The sequence below is a fragment of the Lampris incognitus genome, unplaced genomic scaffold, assembly GCF_029633865.1.
Source record: "Lampris incognitus isolate fLamInc1 unplaced genomic scaffold, fLamInc1.hap2 scaffold_112, whole genome shotgun sequence".
NCBI lineage: Eukaryota > Metazoa > Chordata > Actinopteri > Lampriformes > Lampridae > Lampris > Lampris incognitus.
The window spans coordinates 155,039-180,829 of record NW_026611090.1 but is presented as its reverse complement, the minus strand read 5'-3'; the positions used below and the strand labels follow the sequence as shown (position 1 = coordinate 180,829).

At 41.2% G+C, this 25,791-nt stretch overlaps 2 non-coding genes and 12 pseudogenes across 2 annotated transcripts; all 14 read right to left on the bottom strand.

Moving 5' to 3' along the window:
• Positions 1 to 2,792: 2,792 nt before the first annotated feature.
• Positions 2,793 to 2,991, bottom strand: LOC130132117 (small nucleolar RNA U3; annotated as a pseudogene).
• Positions 2,992 to 4,273: 1,282 nt separating this feature from the next.
• LOC130132129 (small nucleolar RNA U3) lies at positions 4,274 to 4,490 on the bottom strand. Its single transcript, XR_008812511.1, has one exon. It is a non-coding gene; the product is annotated as a small nucleolar RNA U3 (small nucleolar RNA).
• A 2,146-nt stretch (positions 4,491 to 6,636) lies between these two features.
• On the bottom strand, positions 6,637 to 6,848 carry LOC130132103 (small nucleolar RNA U3). The gene has a single exon (XR_008812505.1). It is a non-coding gene; the product is annotated as a small nucleolar RNA U3 (small nucleolar RNA).
• Positions 6,849 to 10,138: 3,290 nt separating this feature from the next.
• On the bottom strand, positions 10,139 to 10,306 carry LOC130132120 (small nucleolar RNA U3; annotated as a pseudogene).
• Positions 10,307 to 10,707: 401 nt separating this feature from the next.
• On the bottom strand, positions 10,708 to 10,898 carry LOC130132114 (small nucleolar RNA U3; annotated as a pseudogene).
• A 1,375-nt stretch (positions 10,899 to 12,273) lies between these two features.
• LOC130132123 (small nucleolar RNA U3) lies at positions 12,274 to 12,441 on the bottom strand (annotated as a pseudogene).
• A 390-nt stretch (positions 12,442 to 12,831) lies between these two features.
• On the bottom strand, positions 12,832 to 13,031 carry LOC130132116 (small nucleolar RNA U3; annotated as a pseudogene).
• Positions 13,032 to 14,345: 1,314 nt separating this feature from the next.
• Positions 14,346 to 14,521, bottom strand: LOC130132125 (small nucleolar RNA U3; annotated as a pseudogene).
• Positions 14,522 to 20,111: 5,590 nt separating this feature from the next.
• On the bottom strand, positions 20,112 to 20,279 carry LOC130132119 (small nucleolar RNA U3; annotated as a pseudogene).
• Positions 20,280 to 20,678: 399 nt separating this feature from the next.
• Positions 20,679 to 20,875, bottom strand: LOC130132126 (small nucleolar RNA U3; annotated as a pseudogene).
• A 1,312-nt stretch (positions 20,876 to 22,187) lies between these two features.
• On the bottom strand, positions 22,188 to 22,357 carry LOC130132115 (small nucleolar RNA U3; annotated as a pseudogene).
• A 390-nt stretch (positions 22,358 to 22,747) lies between these two features.
• Positions 22,748 to 22,939, bottom strand: LOC130132127 (small nucleolar RNA U3; annotated as a pseudogene).
• A 1,415-nt stretch (positions 22,940 to 24,354) lies between these two features.
• On the bottom strand, positions 24,355 to 24,522 carry LOC130132124 (small nucleolar RNA U3; annotated as a pseudogene).
• Positions 24,523 to 24,922: 400 nt separating this feature from the next.
• LOC130132099 (small nucleolar RNA U3) lies at positions 24,923 to 25,121 on the bottom strand (annotated as a pseudogene).
• Positions 25,122 to 25,791: the final 670 nt, after the last annotated feature.

Sequence of the window (25,791 nt, the reverse complement as noted above, 5' to 3'; positions counted from 1 at the left end):
CATTCCTGATGGAAAGTACCAAGCTTCTCGGAGTGACAGTTTTGGATAACATTAATGGATGGCTCTTTCTAAATGTTTCACTTATGGTAAGGGTTTCATCTGTTCAGGCAGACAATCCCGCATAAATACAACAGCAATAGAGACTGTCTGCCTAAACAGATAAAACCCATCCCAACCCTTACAAAAAGATGTAGAAAGAGCCAGCCGCTAATTATATCTGAACCAAAAGCTCCGAAACACTCAGTATATACCACCAGAAATACCATTGCCGTGGTTAGCTTGGCTCCTGCTAAGAATTAATCCCACAAATAATACCATAGCAACAGACTGTCTTGGAGGTTGCCAAGCTAACAATAGCATTTCTGATGGAAAGTAGAGCTTCTCGGTATGCAAGATTTGGATAAAACTAACAGACGGCTCTTTCAACACGTTTGGGTTGGGGTTTGTATTAGGGTAAAGGTTTTATCTGCTCAGGCAGCAAATCCCACAGCAAAAGAGACCAACTCTTCGCGGTAGCCAAGCTAACCACGGCAACAGCATTTCTGATGGAAAGTACCAAGCTTCTCGGAGTGAAAGTCTTGGATAAAATTAATGGACGGCCCTTTCTATATGTTTCGCTTAGTGTAAGAGTTTTATCAGCTCAGGCAGACAATCGCACAGAGAATACCACAGCAACAGACTAACTCTTCGCAGCAGCCAAGCTAACCACGGCAATGTTATTTCTGATGGAAAGTACCAAGTTTCTCGGAGTGAAAGTCTTGGATAAATTTAATGGACGGCTCTTTCTATATGTTTCGCTTAGTGTAAGGGTTTTATCAGCTCAGGCAGACAATCGCACAGAGAATACCAAAGCAACAGAGACCAACTCTTCGCAGTAGCCAAGCTAACCACGGCAATGGCATTTCAGATTGAAAATACTAGGTTAACTTTATGGTTAGGGTTGAATGCCAGAGCCAACACATGTCAACTGAGCACCTCCGCCAATGCCCAAGTGCTGGATTAGAAATACCCCAAGGATTAGGGATAGAGTTTGATTGGTTAAGTCTAGGGGCAATTTGGGTGTTTATTCATTACAACTGATCTCCCATTGTCTTATATATTGATTACTTTATCCCGTTTTAAACTTGAAAAGTTGTTGGTGGGGTTTGAAACAATAGTTTGATTGTTTTTTTTTTTAAATTGAACTTTTCTGCAATTGCAATTTAAGGTTTTAAGAGTTAAGACTAAGGTTTAGGGTTAGATCAAATTGATTAATTTCTGCACTTTTTTCCTTTTTACCACTCAGAACATGCCCCTTCTCTTGATGCTCCTGTAACCCACATGATTACATGTACCCTGTGACGTATGTAAGTTCCACGAGTAGCCTCTAGGAGGCACACGAGCTACCGAGTTTAAACCATACAAACAACCGTCAACAATAGAGAAGAGAAATACGGATATTTAGAAATACGGACAACTTTGACTATGGATACTTGAATTATTGATAGTTGAACTACGGATATTTAAGCTACAGGACATTTGAACTACGACAAAAAAGATCCCTCCCACGAAGCTTCCTTGGTGAGCCGCTAGCCAAAGCTAAAAAGTAAACGGCTTTCTGTGTTCCATGTAATTCAGCCATTTACGTAGGATATCTTGATTTTATCCAAAGACAGATCTCCTGTTGAAGGAAGAAGGAAGACTCTTTTCTCTTGTGTTTTGTACGCTGCTGGAATGCTGGTGACATAAGAGTTTAAAATCTTGAAATCTAAAGACTGACAATTTTCCATTGGTTGCTAAGCTAACCCAGCTAAACCGTACATCTATGATCCTTAGCAGTTCCCATATGATTCAGAGCTTTAAAACCAGTCAGGACACCCGGTCCATAGGGTTTATTTGATGTAGGAATGTTAGACATTTTAATATAATATGCTTGTTAAAAAAACTGTAAGCTCCAGTTGCCACTAGCCACCGAGCCAACTCGGGATACATGGCATCCATTGAACCCATACCAGCCAGCTAGACGTGAATTCACGTTGATAGTGCCGCAGCCTGGCTGCGATGACATTGTTTTTAACTGTTCTTACAGCAATAGGCTGTTGTCATTCAGCCGCATATTAGTTATATGTAGGAAATGATTTAATTCTGAGAATTGACTCTAGATTTGGGTATTTTTATTTTGTTTGTAATTGTTTGATAGAGATTGCAATTAATAAGGAATCTGTACAATTTTGTGCAGACTGGTTTTTTAGTACCCCGAACAACCCCCCTTTTTACACCCTTTTGGAACCCTTGGATACCCCCTTTGGATTGCCCCCATCATCGCCCTGGATTTGGATTCATCATCATCGCCTCTACATTAACTTGCCCCTGTGATTGTGGTAGGATCTGGACATTGCACAGATTGGAAGACTGAATCATTCCCCCTTTTCTTTTCTTTATTATTTTCTTTGAGTGCACTCATACTTTATTTTGGATTATTTTCTTTAAATTGTTAGTGTAGAATATGGCTGCATAAGTAATGTATTAGAAGGGTATAAAATAGAATATAGATAAATAGACAATAAATAGAGTATTAGGAAGAACTTTTAAATATATATATATATAAAACACCTAATTTAGTATTGCTATTGAAATAACTTTACTTTGAACTGTTGAAATAAATTGTTTTTTTATTGTAAACTATGCCCCCGAGTGTGTGTGTTGTCTTTGGGGTGAGTACTAGAATCTGGTCTAGAAAAAAAACCTACACCAAACTCCACTGAACTTAGACATTAGACTGTAAACTGTCGCTGCGCAAGCATAGGCCCATTCCCCCGTCGTGCAGGTTACACTCCCATGAAAGAAACATTGAACATCTAAAGCACAGAGCTTGTGATTAAACCACTTCTCTGTACCCGCTTAGCGCTCAGGAAGAAGCACCCCAGCTCATCATCGTGGGTGGCGGGACTCACTTTAGAAAAACATTTCTCACGATAAAACTAAAGAACTTATCCCCGAAAGTAGGATTAGGTTTGGCTGAACGTAACGGATGGCTCTATCTTTCGATTAGGGTTGGGGCAAGGGTTTCATCTGCTCTGGCACACAATCCTACAGAGAATACCACAGCAAGACACCAACTCGTCGCAGTAGCCAAGCTAACCACGGCAATGGTATTTCTGATGCAAAGTACTGAGCTTTTCAGAGTAAAAGTTTTGGCTAAAATGAACAAAGAGAGCTTTCTACGTGTTTCACTTGAGATAAGGTTTGGGTTGGGGCTTATCTGCTCAGGCAGACAATCCCACAAAAAAAAAATACCACAACAGAGAATAACTCATGTTAGCGAAGCTAACCACAGCAATGGCATTTCTGATGGAAAGTACCAAGCTTCTCGGAGTGAAAGTCTTGGATAAAATTAATGGACGGCTCTTTCTATATGTTTCGCTTAGTGTAAGGGTTTTATCAGCTCAAGCAGACAATCGCACAGAGAATACCACAGCAATAGAGACGAACTCTTCGCAGTAGCCAAGCTAACCACAGCAATGGCATTTCTGATGGAAAGTACCAAGCTTCTCGGAGTGAAAGTCATGCATAAAATTAATGGACGGCCCTTTCTATGTTTCACTTAGCGTAAGGGTTTTATCAGCTCAGGCAGACAATCGCACAGAGAATACCACAGCAACAGAGACGAACTCTTCGCAGTAGCCATGCTAACCACGGCAATGGCATTTCTGATGGAAAGTACCAAGCTTCTCGGAGTGAAAGTCTTGGACAAAATTAATAGACGTTTCTTACTATATGTTTCGCTTAGTGTAAGGGTTTTATCAGCTCAGGCAGACAATCGCACAGAGAATACCACAGCAAAAGAGACGAACTCTTCGCAATAGCCAAGCTAACCACGGCAATGGCATTTCTGATGGGAAATACTAGGCTTCTCCGAGTGAAAGGTAAGGGTTAGAGAATTGAATGCCAGAGCCAACACATGTCAACCAGGCGCCTCAACAAAGCCCAAATACTGGCTTACAGATACCCCCAGGTTTAGGGTTACGAATTTGGAGACAGTTTGATGGATTGGGTATAGGATCTATTTGGAGGTTGTTTATGCTTTACACTTGATCCCCCACGGTCTTCCCTCTTGATTAGTTTATCCCGTTTTAAACTTGAAAAGTTGTTGGTGGGGTTTGCAGCAATACAAGTGGGTTTCTTTTATTGAATTGCACTTCTACAATCGTCATGTTTTTAGGGTTTGGACTAAGTTTTAGGTGTAGGTTTAGATAAAATTGATGAATTTCTATATTTTTGCCCCTCCTTTTTAACCACACAGAACATGCTCCTTCCTCTTGATAACTCCATAAAAGCAACACTGAACGGTCATCAAAAGCACAGAGTGAGTGATTAAACGACTTCTCTGTACCTGCTTCGCGGTCAGGGAGAAGCACCCCAGGCTCATCATGGTGGGTGGCGGGACTCGGACTTTAGAAAAACATTTCTCAAGATAAAAACTAAAGAAATTATCTCTGAAATTAGAATTAGGTTTTGATAAACTCAATGGATGGCTCTATCTTTCGGTTACGGTTGGGGTAAGAGTTTTATCTGCTTAGCCACACAATCCCAAAGAAAATACGACAGTAACAGAGACCAACTCTTCATAGGAGCCAAACTAACCACAGCAAAGTCATTTCTGATGGAAAGTACCGAGCTTCTCGGAGTGATAGTTCTGGATGATATTAACAGACGACTCTTTCTACATGTTTCACTTAAGAGTTTTATCTGCTCAGCCAGATAATCCCAAAGAAATACCACAGCAATAGACAGTCTTGGTGGTAGCCAAGTCAACCACAGCAATGGCATTTCTGATGGAGAGTAGCAAGCTTCTCGCAGCGATAGTTTTGGCTAAAATAATCGGATGGCTCTTTCTACATGTTTCGGTTGGTTTAGTCCAAGTGTTTTACCTGCTCAGGCAGACAATCCCACACAAAATAGCACAGCAACAGAGACTAACACTTCACGGTAGCCAAGCTAAACACAGCAATGAAAATTCTGAAATAAAGTACCGACTTTCTCGTACTCGAAATTTTGGATCAAACTAACCGACTTTCTTCATGTTTTGGTTGAGGTAGGGTTTGGTTAAGGGTTTTATCTGCTCAGGAAAACTCACAGCAACAGAGACTAACCCTTCGCAGGAGCAAAGCTCACCACGGCAATGGCATTTCTGATGTAAAGTACCCAGCTTCTCGGAGTGAAAGTTTTGGATCTTATTGACGTATGCTCCTTCTACAATGTTTCGTTTTGGTTAGCCTAAGTGTTATACCTGCTCAGGCAGACAACCCCACAGAAACTAACTTCGTCATAGCTAAGCTAAACACAGCAAAGGCACTGCTCTTCTCAAGTACCGACTTTCTGAGTGACAGTTTCTGAAAAAAATTTCACGGAGGCCGTTTCTACATGTTTCACTTAGAGTAAGGGTTTTATCAGCTCAGGCAGTCAATCACACAGAGAATACCACAGCAACAGAGACTAACTCTTCGTAGTAGCCAAGCTAACTACGGCAATGGCATTACTGATGGAAATTACCAAGCTTCTCAGAGTGAAAGTTTTGGACAACATTAATGGACGGCTCTTTCGAAATGTTTCATTTATAGTAAGGGTTTTATCTGTTCAGGCGGACAATCCCGCAGATATTACAATAGCAACAGAGACCAACTCTTCGTGGTAGCGAAGCTAACCATGGCAAGTGCATTTTTGATGGAAAGTACCAAACTTCTCGGAGTAAAAGTTTTGGATAAAATTAATGGACGGCTCATTCTACATGTTTCACTTCGTTGTAAGGGTTTTATCTGTTCAGGCGGACAATCCCGCAGAAATACAACGGCAATAGAGACTGTCTGCCTAAGCAGATAAAACCCTTATACTAAACCTAACCCTGACAAAAAGATGTATAAAGAGCCAGCCGCTAATTATATCCGAACCACAAGCTCCGAAACACTCAGTATCTTCCACCAGAAATACCATTGCCGTGGTTAGCTTGGCTCCTGCTAAGAATTAATACCATAGCAACAGAGACTGTCGTGGAGGTTGCCAAGCTAACAATAGCATTTCTGATGGAAAGTACAGAGCTTCTCGGTATGTAAGATTTGGATAAAATTAACAGACGGCTCTTTCAACACGTTTGGGCTGGGTTAGGGTTTGTATTAGGGTAAAGGTTTTATCTGCTCAGGCAGCAAATCCCACAGTAAACCTCACAGCAACAGAGACCAACTCTTCGTGGTAGCCAAGCTAACCACGGCAACGGCATTTCAGATTGAAAATACTAGGTTAACTTTATGGTTAGGGTTGAATGCCAGAGCCAACACATGTCAACTGAGCACCTCCGCCAATGCCCAAGTGCTGGATTAGAAATACCCCCAGAATTAGGGTTAGGGATATGGATAGAGTTTGATTGGTTAAGCCTAAAGGCAATTTGGGTGTTTATTCGTTACAACTGATCTCCAATCGTCTTATATCTTGATTACTTTATCCCGTTTTAAACTTGAAAAGTTGTTGGTTGGGTTTGGAGCAATACAAGTTTTTGTTTGTTTTTTTTTTTTTAAATTGAACTCCTCTGCAATTGCAATTTAATGTTGTAAGAGTTAGGTTTAGATCAAATTGATGAATTTCTGCACTTTTTTTTTCCTTTTTACCACTCATAACATGCCCCTTGTCCTGATGCTCCCATGAAAGGAACATTTAACGTTATCTAAAGCACAGAGCTTGTGATTAAACCATTTCTCTGTACCCGCTTAGCACTCAGGAAGAAGCACGCCAGCTCATCATCGTGGGTGGCGGGACTCACTTTAGAAAAACATTTCTCACGATAAAACTAAAGAACTTATCCCCGAAAGTAGGATTAGGTTTGGCTAAACCTAACGGATGGCTTTACATGTTTCGGTTAGGGTTGGGGCAAGGCTTTCATCTGCTCTGGCACACAATCCTATAGAGAATACCACAGCAAGACACCAACTCGCAGTAGCCAAGCTAACCACAGTAATGGTATTTCTGACGGAAAGTACTGAGCTTTTCAGAGTAAAAGTTCTGGATAAAATGAACGGAGAGAGCTTTCTACATGTTTCACTTGAGGTAGGGTTTGGGATTATCTGCTCAGTCAGACAATCCCACAAAATACCACAACAGAGAATAACTTAGCAGTAACCAAGCTATCCATGACAAAGTCATTTCTGATGGAAAATACTGAGCTTTTCCAACTGAAAGGTTTGGATAAAATTAACAGATTGCTCTTTCTACATCTTTCGGTTAGGGATGAGTTAGGCTAAGAGTGTTGTCTGCTCAGGCAAACAATACAACAGACAATACCTCATCAACAGGGACTACCTCTTCGCAGTAGCATTTCTGAACATGGAGTGATAGTTTCAGATAAAATTAACGGATTGCTCTTTCTAGATGTTTCGGTTGAGATAGGGTTAGGGTTTTACCTGCTAAGGCAGAAAATCTTACAGAGAATACCACTGCAACAGAGAATAACTTCGATAGACAAGCTAACCACGATAATGGCGTTTCAGATGGAATGTACCGAGCTGCTCAGAATAAAATCTTTGGATAAAATTAAGGGTTGGGTCGTTCCACATGTTTTGGTTAGAGTTACGGTAAGGGTTTTATCTGCTCAGGCAGACAATCCCACATAAAATACCACGGCAACAGAGACTAACTCTTCATAGTAGCCAAACTAACCACAGCAAAGTCATTTCTGATGGAAAGTACCGAGCTTCTCGGAGTGATAGTTCGGAATGAAATTAACAGATGACTTTCTACATGTTTCACTTAAGAGTTTTATCTGCTCAGCCAGATAATCCCATAGAAATACCACAGCAACAGACAGTCTTGGTGGTAGCCAAGCCAACCACAGCAATGGCATTTCTGATGAAGAGCAGCGAGCTTGTCGCAGTGATAGTTTTGGGTAAAATAAACGGATGGTTCTTCCTACATGTTTCAGTTGGGTTAGGGTAAATCTTTTATCTGCTCAGGCAGACAATCCCACAGCGACAGAGACTACCACTTCGCGGTAGCCAAGCTAAACACAAATGACAATTTTGAAATAAAGTACCGACTTTCTCGTAGACACAATTTTGGATCAAATTAACTGATGACTTTCTTCACGTTTTGGTTGAGGTAGGGTTTGCTTAAGGGTTTTATCTGCTCAGGCAAACAATCTCACAGCAACAGAGACTAACTTCGCAATAGCAAAGCTCACCATGGCAATGGCATTTCTGATGGAAAGTACTAGGCTTCTCGGTGTGACAGTTTTGGATCTTATTTAAATATGCTCTTACAACAATGTTTCGATTTGGTTAGCGTAAGGGTTTTACCTACTCAGGCAGACAATCCCACAGCAACAGAGGCTAACTTCGCCATAGCCAAGCTAAACACAGCAATGGCACTGCTCTTCCTAAGTACCGAGCTTCTGAGTGATAGTTTCTGGAAAAAATTCACGGAGGCTGTTTCTACATGTTTCAATTAGGGTAAGGGTTTTATCTGCTCAGGCAGACAATCGCACGGAGAATACAACAGCAACAGAGACTAACTCTTCACAGTAGCCAAGCTAACCACGGCAATGGCATTTCTGATGGAAAGGACTGAGCTTTTCCAACTGAAAGGTTTGGATAAAATTAACAGATTGCTCTTTCTACATCTTTCGGTTAGGGATGAGTTTGGCTAAGAGTTTTATCTGCTCAGGCAAACAATACCACAGCGACTACCTCTTCGCAGTAGCATTTCTGAATCTAGATAGTTTCAGATAAAACTAACAGATTGCTCTTTCTACATGGGATAGGGTAAGGGTTTTACCTGCTCAGGCAGACAATCCCACAGAGAATAGCACAACAACAGAGACTAACACTTCGCAGTAGGCAAATTTAACACTGCAATGGTATTTCTGATGGAAAGTACTGAGCTTTTCAGAGTAAAGGTTCTGCATGAAACGAACGGAGAGCGCTTTCTACATGTTTCACTTGAGGTAAGTTTTGGGTTAGGGATTATCTGCTCAGTCAGACAATCCCACAAAAAAAAATACCACAACAAAGAATAACTCTTAGCAGTAGCCAAGCTATCCATGACAAAGTCATTTCTGATGGAAAGTACTGAGATTTTCCAACTGAAAGGTTTGGATAAAATTAATAGATTGCTCTTTCTACATCTTTCGGTTAGGGATGAGTTAGGCTAAGCGTTTTGTCTGCTCAGGCAAACAATATCACATCAACAGGGACTACCTCTTCGCAGTAGCATTTCTGAACATGGAGTGATAGTTTCAGATAAAATTAACGGATTGCTCTTTCTAGATGTTTCGGTTGGGATAGGGCAAGGGTTTTATCCGTTTAGGCGGACAATCCCTCAGAAATCCCACAGCAACAGAGACCAACTCTTCATCGTAGCCAAGCTAACCATGGCAATGCGGATGGAACGTACCGAGCTTCTCGGCGCGACAGTTTTGGATGAAATAAACAGATGGCTCTTTCTACATGTTTCGGTTAAGTTAGGGTAAGTGTTTTACCTGCTCAGGCAGACAATCCCACAGCAACAGAGATTAACTCTTCCTGGTAGCAAAGCTCACCATGACAATGGCATTTCTGATGGAAAATACAGAGCTTCTCAGAGTACAACTTTTGGATCCAGTTAAAAGAAGACTCTTTGTACATTTCGGTTGGGGTAAAGCTCTATCTGCTCAGGCAGATAATCCCACAGAATATACTACAGAAAGTGACCAACTCTTCGCGGTCCCCAAACTAAGCACAGCAATGGCATTTCTGAAGGAGAGTACTGAGCTTCTCGTAGTCAAAGTTTTGGATCAAATTAACAGATGGTTCTTTCTACATGTTTCGGTTTAGGGAGGGTTTGGGGAAAGTTTTAACTGCTCAGGTGGACAGTGCCCAAGCGCTGGCTTAGAGAAACCCTCAGGATAAGGGTTATGGAGAGAGTTTGATGGGTTAATGGTAGGTTCAATTCGGATGATTTTTCTTCTTTACAATTGATCTCCCACTGTCTTGCATCTTGATTGATTTACCCCGTTTAAACTTGAAAAATTGATGGTGGGGGTTGGAGCATTATAAATGATTTTTTTTTTTAAGTTCACTGCTACGGCAGTTTGTTTTTAGGGTTAGGTTTAAATAAAATTGATGGCTCTCTGCATTTTACCACTCAGAGCACGCTTCTTTCTACAAAAGCACAGAACTTGTGATTAAACCACTTCTCTGTACCCGCTTTATTCTCAGGAAGAAGCATCACAGCTCATCATCATGGATAGCAGGACTCACTTTAGAAACACATTTCTCAAGAACAGCACAGCAACAGAGTAACTCTTCGCAGTAGGCAAGCAAACCACGGCAATGGTATTTCTGATGGATGATACTGACCTTCCCGGAGTGAAAGTTTAGGGTTGAATGCTCGGGTCAGCGCGTGTCACCAGAGAGCCGGCTTGGAGATATACCCCCAGAATTAGGGTTAGGGATGTGGATAGAGTTTGATGGATTAAGGATACGGTAAATTTGGATGTTTCTTCTTTACAATTCACCTCCCATTGTCTTCCATCTTGATTAGTTTACCCTGCTTTAAGCTTGAAAGTTGTTGGTGGGGTTTAGAGTAATAAGCTTTTTTTTTTTCTTTTCTTTTTTTTAAGTTGTCTGCTATTGCAATTTCATGTTTTTAGGGTAAGGATTAGGTCTTGATAAAACTGGTGGATTTCTGTATTTCCCCCCCTTTTTAACCCCTCAGAATATGCTCCTTCCTCGAAGCTCCCATAAAGGAGCACTCAACGGTCATAAAAGCAGAGTTTGTCATTAAAAAAAAACTTCCCTGTACCCGCTTTGCGCTCAGGAAGATTCATGACAGCCCATTATCGTGGCTGGCGGGAATCACGTTCTACTCATAGGTTTTCGTAATGTGTGTGTGTGCGTATGTCTGTTAGTGTAGATAGCGGGACCGGAAACTAAAGCATTTATGATCCTAATTCTTTTTGGAGGTGGTAGGTATTGTCTCAGGGAGTAAAGGAAAAATTCCAGAAAATTACAATTATGCATTTTTCTAAAAATGGCTAAAAAACTACTTATCTGCATTTCAGATGATTCTGAACATCTTTCATGTTTTCACCTATGTAAAAAAAAAATCTGGAACTTAGAAATGTTTGGCATTATGCAAAATAAATGCATTTTTGAAAAAATGCACTTATGATCCTAATTTTTTTTGGTGGTGGTAGGTATTGTTCCAGAGAGGACCAGAAAATTAAAACAATTAATAATTATATATAATTATGCAAAATATGCATTTTCTAAAATGGCTAAAAACCACTTTTCTTGGCATTTCAGATGATTCTGAGCATTTGGGGGGAGGGAGTTGGAGTAGGGGGGTAAACCACTTTTCTCGGCATTTCAGATGATTCTGACCATTTGGGGGGAGGGAGTTGGAGTGGGGTGTTTAGGGGCAGGCGGTTAGCTGGCAGGATGAAGAGGAGGAAGATTTAGACGGGTGGATAACCAAACCGCTACATTGCAGCAGGGTTCCTCTAGTAGAAACATATTTCAAGTTAACGGCAGAAATGAGCACTGAAAATAGTCTTCTGCGGCTTTTGGTTAGCATTAGGTTTGGATAAACTTAACGGATGGATCTTACGGTTAGGGCAGACAATCCTACAGCAGAGACTGGCTGCCTGAGCAAAAAAAAACAAAAAAAAAAACACCCCTTACCCTAGTTCTACCGCCAAGTCCAACAGAAAAATGTAGACAGCTATCCGTTAATCTTATCCAAGCCTTTCACACCGAGAAGCTCTGTACTTTCCATCAGAAATGCCACTGCAGTGGTTAGCTTGGCAACTGCCAAGACAGTGTTACTATGGTATTCTTTGTGGGATTAATTCTTAGCAGGAGCCAAATTAAGCACAGCAATGTAATTTCTGAAGGAGAGTACTGAGCTTCTCGTAGTCAAAGTTTTGGATCAAATTAACAGATGGTTCTTTCTACATGTTTCGGTTTAGGTAGGGTTTGGGTAAAGTTTTATCTGCTCAGGTGGACAGTGCCTAAGCGCTGGCTTGGAGAAACCCTCAGGATAAGGGTTATGGAGAGTTTGATGGGTTAATGGTAGGTTCAATTCGGATGATTTTTCTTTTTTACAATTGATCTCCCACTGTCTTGCATCTTGATTGATTTACCCCGTTTAAACTTGAAAAATTGATGGTGGGGGTTGGAGCATTATAAATGATTTTTTTTTTAAGTTCACTGCTACGGCAGTTTGTTTTTAGGGTTAGGTTTAAATAAAATTGATGGCTCTCTGCATTTTACCACTCAGAGCATGCTTCTTTCCACAAAAGCACAGAACTTCTGATTAAGCCACTTCTCTGTACCTGCTTTATGCTCAGCAAGAAGCATCACAGCTCATGATCATGGGTAGCAGGACTCACTTTAGAAACATTTCTCTAGAACAGCACAGCAACAGAGACTAACTCTTCGCAATAGGCAAGCGAACCATGGCAATGGTATTTCTGATGGATAATACGGACCTTCTCGGAGTGTAAGTTTAGGGTTGAATGCCCGGGTCAGCGCGTGTCACCAGAGTGCCGGCTTGGAGATACCCCCAGGATTAGGGTTAGAGATGTGGATAGAGTTTGATGAAGGATACGGTAAATTTAGATGTTTCTTCTTTACAATTCACCTCCCATCTTGATTAGTTTATCCTGCTTTAAGCTTCAAAAGTTGTTGGTGGGGTTTAGACTAAACCTTTTTTTCTTTCTTTTTAAGTGGTCTGCTATGGCAATTTAATGTTTTCAGGGTAAGGATTAGGACTGAGGTTTAGGTCTGGATAAAACTGGTGGATTTCGGGATTTTCCCCCCCTCTTTAACCCCTCAGAATGTGTTCCTTCCTCAAAGCTCCCATAAAGGAGCACTCAACGGTCATAAAAGCAGAGTTTGTCATTAAACAACTTCCCTGTACCCGCTTTGCGCTCAGGAAGATTCATGACAGCCCATTATCGTGGCTGGCGGGAATCACTTTCTACTCATAGGTTTTCGTAATGTGTGTGTGCGCGCGTGTGCATACATGTCTGTTAGTGTAGATAGCGGGACCGGAAACTTAAGCATTTATGATCCTAATTCTTTTTGGAGGTGGTAGGTATTGTCTCAGAGAGTAAAGGAAAAATCCCAGAAAATTAAAATTATGCATTTTTCTAAAAATGGCTAAAAACCACTTTTATCTGCATTTCAGATGATTCTGAACATCTTTCATGTTTTCACCTATGTAAAAAAAAAATTTATCTGGGACTTACAAATGTTTGGCATTATGCAAAACAAATGCATTTTTGCAAAAATGCACTTATGAGCCTAATTTTTTTGGGAGGTGGTAGGTATTGTTCGAGAGAGGACCAGAAAAATAGCAGAAAATTAAAACAATTTTAATAATTACACAAAATATGCATTTTCTAAAAATGGCTAAAAACCACTTTTCTTGGCATTTCAGATGATTGAGCATTTGGGGGGAGGGAGTTTGAGTGGGGGGTTTAGGAGCAGGCGGTTAGCCGGCAGGATGAAGAGGAGGAAGATTTAGATGGGTGGATAACCAAACCGCTACATTGCAGCAGGATTCCTCTAGTAGAAACATTTCAAGTTAAGAACAGCAGAAATGATAGCTGAAAATAGTCTTGTGCAGCTTTTGGTTAGCGTTAGGTTTGGATAAACTTAGCAGATGGATCTTACGGTTAGGGCAGACTATCCTACAGCAGAGACTGGCTGCCTGAGCAAAAAAAAAAAAAAACCTCTTACCCTAGTTCTACCGCCAAGTCCAACAGAAAAATGTAGACGGAGCTATCCTTTAATTTTATCCAAACATTTCACATCGAGAAGCTCTGTACTTTCCATCAGAAATGCCACTGCAGTGGTTAGCTTGGCAACCGCCAAGACAGTCTCTCTTACTATGGTATTCTTTGTGGGATTAATTCTTAGCAGGAGCCAAACTAACTACAGCAAAGTCATTTCTGAAGAATACCAAGCTTATCGTCAAAGTTTTGGATCAAATTAACAGATGGTTCTTCCTACATGTTACGGTTTAGGTAGGGTTTGGGTAAAGTTTTATCTGCTCAGGTGGACAGTGCCTAAGCGCCGGCTTGGAGAAACCCTCAAGATTAGGGTTATGGAGACCGTTTAATGGGTTAATGGTAGGTTCAATTTGGATGTTTTTTCTTCTTTACAATTGATCTCCCACTGTCTTGTATCTTGATTGGTTTACCCCGTTTAAACTTGAAAAATTGATGGTGGGGGTTGGAGCATTATAAATGATTTTTTTTTTTGAAGTTCACTGCTACGGCAGTTTGTTTTTAGGGTTAGGTTTAAATAAAATTAATTGATGGCTCTCTGCATTTTACCACTCAGAGCATGCTTCTTTCCACAAAAGCATAGAACTTGTGATTAAGCCACTTCTCTGTACCTGCTTTATGCTCAGGAAGAAGCATCACAGCTCATGATCATGGGTAGCAGGACTACCCATGTAGAACGAGCTATCTGTTAATTTCATCCAAACCGTTCACACCGAGAAGCTCTGTACTGTCCATCAGAAACGCCACTGCAGTGGGTAGCTTGGCAACCGCCAAGACAGTCTCTCTTACTATGGTATTCTTTGTGGGATTAATTCTTAGCAGGAGTCAAGCTAAACACGGCAATGGCATTTCTGATGGGAAATACTGAGTGTCTTGGAGCATTAGGTTTGTATACAATTAATGAATGGCTCTTTCTACATTTTTAAGGGTTGGGATAGGTTTACTAGAAGGGTTTTATCTGCACAGGCAGACAGTCTTGCTGACCATAACCCTACACCAACCCCAACTGAAAGATGTAGAACAAGATGGCTCTTTCTACATGTTTCGCTTAGGGTATGGGTTTTATCAGCTCAGGTAGACAATCGCACAGAATACCACAGCAACAGAGTCCAACTCTTCGCAGTAGCCAACCTAACCACAGCAATGGCATTTCTGATGGAAAGTACCAAGCTTCTCGAAGCAAGAGTTTTAGATAAAATTACTGGATGGCTCTTTCAACATGTTTCGCTTAGGGTAAGAATTTTATCAGCTCAGGTAGACAATCGCACAGAGAATACCACAGCAACAGACACTACCTCTTCGCAGTAGCCAAGCTAACCACTGCAATGGCATTTCTGATGGAAAGTACAAAGCTTCTCGAAGTGAAAGTTTGATAAAATTACTGGACTGCTTTCTACATGTTTCACTTACGGTAAGGGTTTTATCCGTTTAGTCGAACAATCCCTCAGAAATCCCACAGCAACAGAGACCAACTCTTCATATTAGCCAAGCTAATTATGGCAATGGCACTGCGGATGGAACGTACCGAGCTTCTCGGCGCGATAGTTTTGGATAAAATAAACAGATGGCTCTTTCTACATGTTTCGGTTGGGTTAGGGTAAGTGTTTTATCTGCTCAGGCAGACAATCACACAGAGAACACCACAGCAACAGAGTCTAACTCTTCGTAGTAGCCAAGGTAACTACGGCAATGGCATTACTGATGGAAAGTACCAAGCTTCTCGGAGTGAAAGTTTTTGATAAAATTACTGGACAGCTCTTTTGACATATTTTGCTTAGTGTAAGGGTTTTATCAGCTCAGGCAGACAATCACACAGAACACCACAGCAACAGAGTAACTCTTTGTACTAGCCAAGTTAACTCCAGCAATGGCATTACTGATGGAAAGTACCAAGCTTCTCGGATTGAAAGTTTTGAATAAAATTAATGGACGGCTCTTTCAACATGTTTCGCTTAGCGTTTTATCAGCTCAGGCAGTAAATCGCACAAAGAACACCACAGCAACAGAGACTAACTCTTCGTAGTAGCCAAGGTAACTACAGCAATGGCATTCCTGATGGATAGTACCAAGCTTCTCGGAGTGAAAGTTTTGGATAAAATTAATGGATGGCTCCTTCTACATGTTTCGCTTAGGGTAAGGGTTTTATCTGCTCAGCCAGATAATCCCATAGAAATACCACAGCAACAGACAGTCTTGGTGGTAGCCAAGCCAACCACGGCAATGGCATTTCTGATGGAGAGCAGCGAGCTTGTCGCAGCGATAGTTTTGGGTAAAATAAACGGATGGTTCTTTCTACATGTTTCGGTTGGATTAGGGTAAGTGTTTTACCTGCTCAGGCAGACAATCCCAAAGCGACGGAGACTACCGCTTCGCGGTAGCCAAGCTAAACACAGAAATGACAATTTTGAAATAAAGTACCGACTTTCTCTTAAACAATTTTGGATCAAATCAACCAATGACTTTCATGTTTTGGTTGAGGTAGGGTTTGCCTAAGGGTTTTATCTCCCCCCTGCAAACAATCTCACAACAACAGACTAACTCTTCACAATAGCAAAGCTCACCATGGCAATGGCATTTCTGATGGAAAGTACTAGGCTTCTCAGAGTGACAGTTTTGGATCTTATTAAAATATGCTCTTACAACAATGTTTCGATTTGGTTAGCGTAAGGGTTTTACCTGCTCAGGCAGACAATCCCACAACAACAGAGGCTAACTTCGCCATAGCCAAGCTAAACACAGCAATGGCACTGCTCTTCTCAAGTACCGAGCTTCTGAGTGATAGTTTCGGGGAAAAAATTCACGGAGGCTGTTTCTACATGTTTCAATTAGGGTAAGGGTTTTATCAGCTCAGGCAGACAATCGCACGGAGAATACAACAGCAACAGAGACTAACTCTTGGCAGTAGCCAAGCTAACCACAGCAATGGCATTTCTGATGGAAAGTACCAAGCTTCTCGGAGTGAAAGTTTTGGATGAAATTACTGGACGGCTCTTTCTATACATGTCGCTAAGCGCAAGGGTTTTATCTGCTCAGTCAAACAATCCCACAAAAAATACCACACCAAAGAATAACTCTTAGCAGTAGCAAAGCTATCCATGACAGTCATTTCTGATGGGAAGTACTGAGCTTTACCAACTGAAAGGTTTGGATAAAATTAACCGATTGCTTTCTCTACATCTTTCGGTTAGGGATGAGTTTGGCTAAGAGTTTTATCTGCTCAGGCAAACAATACCACAGCAACTACCTCTTCGCAGAAGCATTTCTGAACATAGATGGTTTCAGATAAAACTAACGGATTGCTCTTTCTACATGTTTCGGTTGGGAGAGGATAAGGGTTTTACCTGCTCAGGCAGACAATCCACACACAGAATAGCACAACAGAGACTAACACTTCGCAGTAGGCAAGCTAAACACAGCAATGACAATTCTGAAATAAAGTACCTAGTTTCTTGTAATCAGCATTTTGCATCAAATTAACTGATGACTTTCTTCATGTTTTGGTTGAGGTAGGGTTTGGGTAAGGGTTTTATCAGCTCAGGCAGACAATCGCACAGATTACCACAGCAAAAGAGACCAACTCTTCGCAGTAACCAAGGCTAACCACGGTAATGGCATTTCTGATGGAAAGTACCAAACCTCTCGGACTAAGTTTTAGCTAAAATTAATGGACAGCTCTTTCTACATGTTTGTCTTAGTTGCAAGGGTTTTATCAGCTCAGGCGGACAATGGCACAGAGAATACCACAACAGTCTAACTTCGCAGTAGCCAAGCTAACCACGGCAATGGCATTTCTGATGTAAAGTACGAAGCTTCTCGGAGTAAAGGTTTTGGATAAAATTGACGGTTCTGTCTACATGTTTCGCTTAGTTGTAAGGGTTTTATCTGCACAGGCAGACGGTCTCTGTTGCTGACCATAACCCTACACCAACCCTGACTGAAAGATGTAGAACAAGATGGCTCTTTCTACATGTTACGCTTAGGGTATGGGTTTTATCAGCTCAGGCAGACAATTGCACAGAGAATACCACAGCAACAGAGGCTAACTCTTCGCGGTAGCCAAGCTAACCACGGCAATGGCATTTCTAATGGATAATATTGAGCTTCTCGGAATGAAAGTTAAGGGTTGAATGCCCGGGCCAGCGTGTGTCACCAGAGTGCCTCCGCCAGTGCTGGCTTAGAGATACCCCCAGAATTAGGGTTAGGGATGTGGATAGAGTTTGATGGATTAAGGATACGGTAAATTTGGATGTTTCCCCTTTACAATTCACCTCCCATCTTGATTAGTTTACCCTGCTTTAAGCTTCAAAAGTTATTGGTGGGGTTTAGAGTAATATAAGCTTCTTTTTTTTGAAGTTGTCTACTATTGCAATTTAATGATTTTAGGGTAAGGACTAAGGTTTAGGTCTGGATAAAACTGGTGGATTTCTGAATTTTTCCCCCTTTTTAACCCCTCAGAAGGCGCTCCTTCCTCGAAGTGCCCGTAAGGAGCCCTCAACGGTCATAAATCCTACAGCAGACACTGGCTGCCTGAGCAAAAAAACAAAAACAAAAACCTCTTACCCTAGTTCTACCCCCAATTATAACAACAAAAAAAAATGTAGAATGAGCCATCCGTTAATTTTATCCAAACCTTTCACACCGAGAAGCTCTGTACTTTCCATCACAAACGCCACTGCAGTGGTTAGTTTGGCAACCGCCAAGACAGTCTCTCTTACTATGGTATTCTTTGTGGGATTAATTCTTAGCAGGAGTCAAGCTAACCACGGCAACAGCATTTCTGATGGGAAACACTGAGTGACTTGGAGCTTTAGGTTTGTATACAATTAACAGATGGCTCTTTCTACATTTTTAAGGGTTGGGATAGGTTTAGTATAAGGGTTTTATCTGCACAGGCAGACAGTCTCTGTTGCTGACCATAACCCTACACCAACTGAAAGATGTAGAACAAGATGGCTCTTTCTACATGTTTCACTTAGTGTATGGGTTTTATTAGCTCAGGCAGACAATTGCACAGAGAATACCACAGCAACAGAGTCCAACTCTTCGCAGTAGCCAAGCTAACCACGGCAATGGCATTTCTGATGGAAAGTACCAAGCTTCTCAGAGTGAAAGTTTTGGATAAAATTAATGGACGGCTCTTTCTACATATTTCGATTAGTGTAAACGTTTTATCAGCTTGGGCAGTCAATCGCACAGAGACTAACTCTTTGCGGTAGCCAAGCCAACCACAGCAATGGCCTTTCTGATGGAAAGTACCAAACTTCTCGAAGTGAAAGTTTTGGATAAAATTAATGGATGGCTCTTTCTATATGCTTCGCTTAGGGTAAGGGTTTTATCAGCTCAGGTAGACAATCGCACAGGGAATACAACAGCAACAGACTACCTCTTCGCAGTAGCCAAGCAACCACTGCAATGGCATTTCTGATGGAAAGTACCAAGCTTCTCGGAGTGAAAGTTTTGGATAAAATTACTGGACTGCTTTCTACATGTTTCGCTTACGGTAAGGGTTTTACCCGTTTAGTCGAACAATCCCTCAGAAATCCCACAGCAACAGAGACCAACTCTTCATCGTAGCCAAGCTAATTATGGCAACGGCACTGCGGATGGAACGTACCGAGCTTCTTGGCGCGATAGTTTTGGATAAAATAAACAGATTGCTCTTTCTACATGTTTTGGTTAGGGTAAGTGTTTTACCTGCTCAGGCAGACAATCCCACAGCAACAGAGACTTAACTCTTCGTGGTAGCAAAGCTCACCATGACAATGGCATTTCTGATAGAAAATACACAGCTTGTCAGTAAGATTTTTGGATCCAGTTAAAGGAAGGCTCCTTCTACATTTAGGTTGGGGTAAAGTTCTATCTGCTCGGGCAGATAATACCACAGAAAGTGCCTAACTCTTCGCGGTCGCCAAACTAACCACAGCAATGTCATTTCTGAAGGAGAGTACCAAGCTTCTCGTAGTCAAAGTTTTGGATCAATTAATGGATGGTTCTTTCTACATATTTCGGTTTAGGTAAAGTTTTATCTGCTCAGGTGGACAGTGCCCAAGCGCCGGCTTGGAGAAACCCTCAGGATAAGGGTTATGGAGAGAGTTTGATGGGTTAATGGTTGGTTCAAGTCGGATGATTTTTCTTCTTTACAATTGATCTCCCACTGTCTTGCATCTTGATTGGTTTACCCCGTTTAAACTTGAAAAATTGATGGTGGGGGTTGAGCATTATAAATGATTTTTTTTTTTTGAAGTTCACTGCTACGGCAGTTTGTTTTTAGGGTTAGGTTTAAATAAAATTAATTGATGGCTCTCTGCATTTTACCACTGAGAGCATGCTTCTTTCCACAAAAGCACAGAACTTGTGATTAAACCACTTCTCTGTACCTGCTTTATGCTCAGGAAGAAGCATCACAGCTCATCATCATGGATAGCAGGACTCACTTTAGAAACATTTCTCTAGAACAGCACAGCAACAGAGACTAACTCTTCGCAATATGCAAGCGAACCATGGCAATGGTATTTCTGATGGATGATACTGACCTTCTCGGAGTGAAAGTTTAGGGTTGAATGCCCGGGTCAGCGCATGTCACCAGAGTGCCGGCTTGGAGATACCCCCAGAATTAGGGTTAGAGATGTGGATAGAGTTTGATGGATTAAGGATACGGTAAATTTGGATGTTACTTCCTTACAATTCACCTCCCATTGTCTTCCATCTTGACTAGTTTACCCTGCTTTAAGCTTCAAAAGTTGTTGGTGGGGTTTAGAGTAATAAGCTTTTTTTGTTTTTAAGCTGTCTGCTATTGCAATTTAATGTTTTTAGGGTAAGGATTAGGACTAAGGTTTAGGTCTGGATAAAACTGGTGGATTTCTGAATTATTCCCTTTTTAACCCCTCAGAATGCACTCCTTCCTCGAAGCTCCCATAAAGGAGCACTCAGTCATAAAAGCAGAGTTTGTCATTAAACAACTTCCCTGTACCCGCTTTGCGCTCAGGAAGATTCATGACAGCCCATTATCGTGGCTGGCGGGAATCACTTTCTACTCATAGGTTTTCGTAATGTGTGTGTGCGCGCGTGTGCATACATGTCTGTTAGTGTAGATAGCGGGACCGGAAACTAAAGCATTTATGATCCCAATTCTTTTTGGAGGTGGTAGGTATTGTCGGAGAGTAAAGGAAAAATCCCAGAAAATTAAAATTATGCATAAATATGCATTTTTCTAAAAATGGCTAAAAACCACTTTTATCTGCATTTCAGATGATTCTGAACATCTTTCATTTTTTCACCTATGGAAAAAAAAATCTGGGACTTGGAAAGGTTTGACATTATGCAAAATGCATTTTTGCAAAAATGCACTTATGATCCTAATTTTTTTTGGAGGTGGTAGGTATTGTTTCTGAGAGGACCAGAAAAATAGAAAATTAAAACTATTTTAATAATTATGCAAAATATGCATTTTCTAGGCATTTCAGATGATTCTGAGCATTTGGGGGAGGGAGTTGGAGTAGGGGGGGTAAACCACTTTTCTCGGCATTTCAGATGATTCTGAGCACTTGGGGGAGGGAGTTGGAGGTTTAGGGGCAGGCAGTTAGCTGGCAGGATGAAGAGGAGGAAGATTTAGACGGATGGATAACCAAACCGCTACATTGCAGCAGGGTTCCTCTAGTAGAAACATATTTCAAGTTAAGAACGGCAGAAATTAGCACTGAAAATAGTCTTCTGCAGCTTTTGGTTAGGATAAACTTAACGGATGGATCTTACGGTTAGGGCAGACAATCCTACAGCAGAGACTGGCTGCCTGAGCAAAAAAAAAAAAACCTCTTACCCTAGCTCTACCGCCAAGTCCAACAGAAAAATGTAGACTGAGCTATCCGTTAATTTTATCCAAACCTGACACCGAGAAGCTCTGTACTTTCCATCAGAAATGCCACTGCAGTGGTTAGCTTGGCAACCGCCAAGACAGTCTCTCTTACTATGGTATTCTTTGTGGGATTAATTCTTAGCAGGAGCCAAACTAACCACAGCAAAGTCATTTCTGAAGGAGAATACCAAGCTTCTCGTAGTCAAAGTTTTGGATCAAATTAACAGATGGTTCTTTCTACATGTTTCAGTTTGGGTAAAGTTTTATCTGCTCAGGTGGACAGTGCCTAAGCGCCGGCTTGGAGAAACCCTCAAGATTAGGGTTATGGACAGTTTAATGGGTTAATGGTAGGGTCAATTTGGATGTTTTTTTCTTCTTTACAATTGATCTCCCAGTGTCTTGTATCTTGATTCGTTTAAACTTGAAAAATTGATAGTGGGGGTTGGAGCAATATAAATGATTTTTTTTTAAGTTAACTGCTATGGCAGTTTGTTTTTAGGGTTAGGTTTAAATAAAATTGATGGCTCTCTGCATTTTACCACTCAGAGCATGCTTCTTTCCACAAAAGCACAGAACTTGTGATTAAGCCGCTTCTCTGTACCTGCTTTATGCTCAGGAAGAAGCATCACAGCTCATCATCGTGGGTAGCAGGACTCACTTTAGAAACACATTTCTCTAGAACAGCACAGCAACAGAGACTAACTCTTCGCAATATGCAAGCGAACCATGGCAATGGTATTTCTGATGGATGATACTGACCTTCTCGGAGTGAAAGTTTAGGGTTGAATGCCCGGGTCAGCGCGTGTCACCAGAGTGCCGGCTTGGAGATACCCCCAGAATTAGGGTTAGGGATGTGGATAGAGTTTGATGGATTAAGGATACGGTAAATTTGGATGTTTCTTCTTTACAATTCACCTCCCATTGTCTTCCATCTTGATTAGTTTACCCTGCTTTAAGCTTCAAAAGTTGTTGGTGGGGGTGAGTAATAAGCTTTTTTTTTTTTTTTTTTTTTTAAGTTGTCTGCTATTGCAATTTCATGTTTTTAGGGTAAGGATTAGGTCTGGATAAAACTGGTGGATTTCCCCCCCCCCTTTTTAACCCCTCAGAATGCACTCCTTCCTCGAAGCTCCCATAAAGGAGCACTCAATGGTCATGAAAGCAGAGTTTGTCATTAAACAACTTCCCTGTACCCGCTTTGCGCTCAGGAAGATTCATGACAGCCCATTATCGTGGCTGGCGGGAATCACTTTCTACTCATAGGTTTTCGTAATGTGTGTGCGCGCGTGCGTATATGTCTGTTAGTGTAGAAAGCGGGACCGGAAACTAAAGCATTTATGATCCCAATTCTTTTTGGAAGTGGTAGGTATTGTCGGAGAGTAAAGGAAAAAAATCCCAGAAAATTAAAATTATGCATAAATATGCAATTTTCTAAAAATGGCTAAAAAACACTTCTGCTTTTCAGATGATTCTGAACACCTTCATTTTTTCACCCATGTAAAAAAAAAAAAATCTGGGACTTGTTTGGCATTATGCAAAATAAATGCATTTTTGCAAAAATGCACTTATGATCCTAATTTTTTTGGAGGTGGTAGGTATTGTTCCAGAGAGGACCAGAAAAATAGCAGAAAATTAAAACAATTTTAATAATTATACATAATTATGCAAAATATGCATTTTCTAAAAATGGCTAAAAACCACTTTTCATGGCATTTCAGATGATTCTCAGCATTTGGGGGGAGGGAGTTGGAGGGTAAACCACTTTTCTCGGCATTTCAGATGATTGAGCATTTGGGGGGGGGAGGGAGTTGGAGTGGGGGTTTTAGGGGCAGGCGGTTTGCTGGCAGGATGAAGAGGAGGAAGATTTAGACGGCTGGATAACCAAATCGCTACATTGCAGCAGGGTTCCTCTAGTAGGAACATATTTCAAGTTAAGAACGGCAGAAATGAGCACTGAAAATACAGTCTTCTGCAGCTTTTGGTTAGCGTTACGTTTGGATAAACTTAACGGATGGATCTTATGGTTAGAGCTGGCGTTTGATCTGCTAGGGCAGACAATCCTACAGCAGAGACTGGCTGCCTGAGCAAAAAAAATAAATAAAACCTCTTACCCTAGTTCTACCGCCAAGTCCAACAGAAAAACGTAGACAGCTATCCGTTAATTGTATCCAAACCTTTGACACCGAGAAGCTCTGTACTTTCCATCAGAAACGCCACCGCAGTGGTTAGCTTGGCAACCGCCAAGACAGTCTGTTACTATGGTATTCTTTGAGGGATTAATTCTTAGCAGGAGCCAAACTAACCACAGCAATGTCATTTCTGAAGGAGAATACCAAGCTTCTCGTAGTCAAAGTTTTGGATCAAATTAACAGATGGTTCTTTCTACATGTTTCGGTTTAGGTAGGGTTTGGGTAAAGTTTTATCTGCTCAAGTGGACAGTGCCTAAGCGCCGGCTTGGAGAAACCCTCAGGATTAGGGTTTTGGTGAGAGTTTGATGGGTTAATGGTAGGTTCAATTTGGATGTTTTTTCTTCTTTACAATTGATCTCCCACTGTCTTGCATCTTGATTCGTTTACCCCGTTTAAACTTGACAAATTGATGGTGGGGGTTGGAGCAATATAAATGATTTTTTTTTTTTTAAGTTCACTGCTACGGCAGTTTGTTTTTAGGGTTAGGTTTAAATAAAATTGATGGCTCTCTGCATTTTACCACTCAGAGCACACTTCTTTCTACAAAAGCACAGAACTTGTGATTAAACCACTTCTCTGTACCCGCTTTATTCTCAGGAAGAAGCATCACAGCTCATCATCATGGATAGCAGGACTCACTTTAGAAACACATTTCTCAAGAACAGCACAGCAACAGAGTAACTCTTCGCAGTAGGCAAGCAAACCACGGCAATGGTATTTCTGATGGATGATACTGACCTTCCCGGAGTGAAAGTTTAGGGTTGAATGCTCGGGTCAGCGCGTGTCACCAGAGAGCCAGCTTGGAGATATACCCCCAGAATTAGGGTTAGGGATGTGGATAGAGTTTGATGGATTAAGGATACGGTAAATTTGGATGTTTCTTCTTTACAATTCACCTCCCATTGTCTTCCATCTTGATTAGTTTACCCTGCTTAAAGCTTGAAAGTTGTTGGTGGGGTTTAGAGTAATAAGCTTTTTTTTTCTCTTTTTTTTTTAAGTTGTCTGCTATTGCAATTTAATGTTTTTAGTGTAAGGATGACAACTAAAGTTTAGGTCTGGATAAAACTGGAGGATTTCCCCCCCTTAACCCCTCAGAATGTGCTCCTTCCTCAAAGCTCCCATAAAGGAGCACTCAACGGTCATAAAAGCAGAGTATCATTCAACAACTTCCCTGTACCCGCTTTGCGCTCAGGAAGATTCACAACAGCCCATAATCGTGGCTGGCGGGAATCACTTAGAAACATATTTCAAGTAAGGCAGAAATGATCGCTGAAAATACAGTCTTCTGGTTAGCGTTAGGTTTGGATAAACTTAACGGATGGATCTTGCGGTTAGGGCTGGGGTTTGATCTGCTAGGGTAGACAATACTACAGCAGAGACTGGCTGCCTGAGCAAACAAAAAAAAAAAAAAAACAACCTCTTACCCTAGTTCTACCCCCAAGTCTAACAAAAAAGAATGAGCTATCCGTTAATTTTATCCAAACCTTTCACACTGAGAAGCTCTGTACTTTCCATCAGAAACGCCGCTGCAGTGGTTAGCTTGGCAACCGCGAAGAGTCTCTTACTATGGTATTCTTTGTGGGATTAATTCTTAACAGGAGTCAAGCTAACCACAGCAATGGCATTTCTGATGGGAAATAGTGTCTTGGAGCTTTGTATACAATTAACGGATGGCTCTTCCTACATTTTTAAGAGTTGGGATAGGTTTAGTATAAGGGTTTTATCTGCACAGGCAGACAGTCTGTTTCTGACCATAACCCTACGCCAACCGTGACCGAAAGATGTAGAACGAGATGCCTCTTCCTACATGTTTCACTTAGGATAAGGGTTTTATCAGCTTAGGTAGACAATCGCACAGAGAATACCGATGAGTCTAACTCTTCGCAGTAGCCAAGCTAAACACTGCAATGGCATTTCTGATACAAAGTACTAAGCTTCTCGGAGTGAAAGCTTTG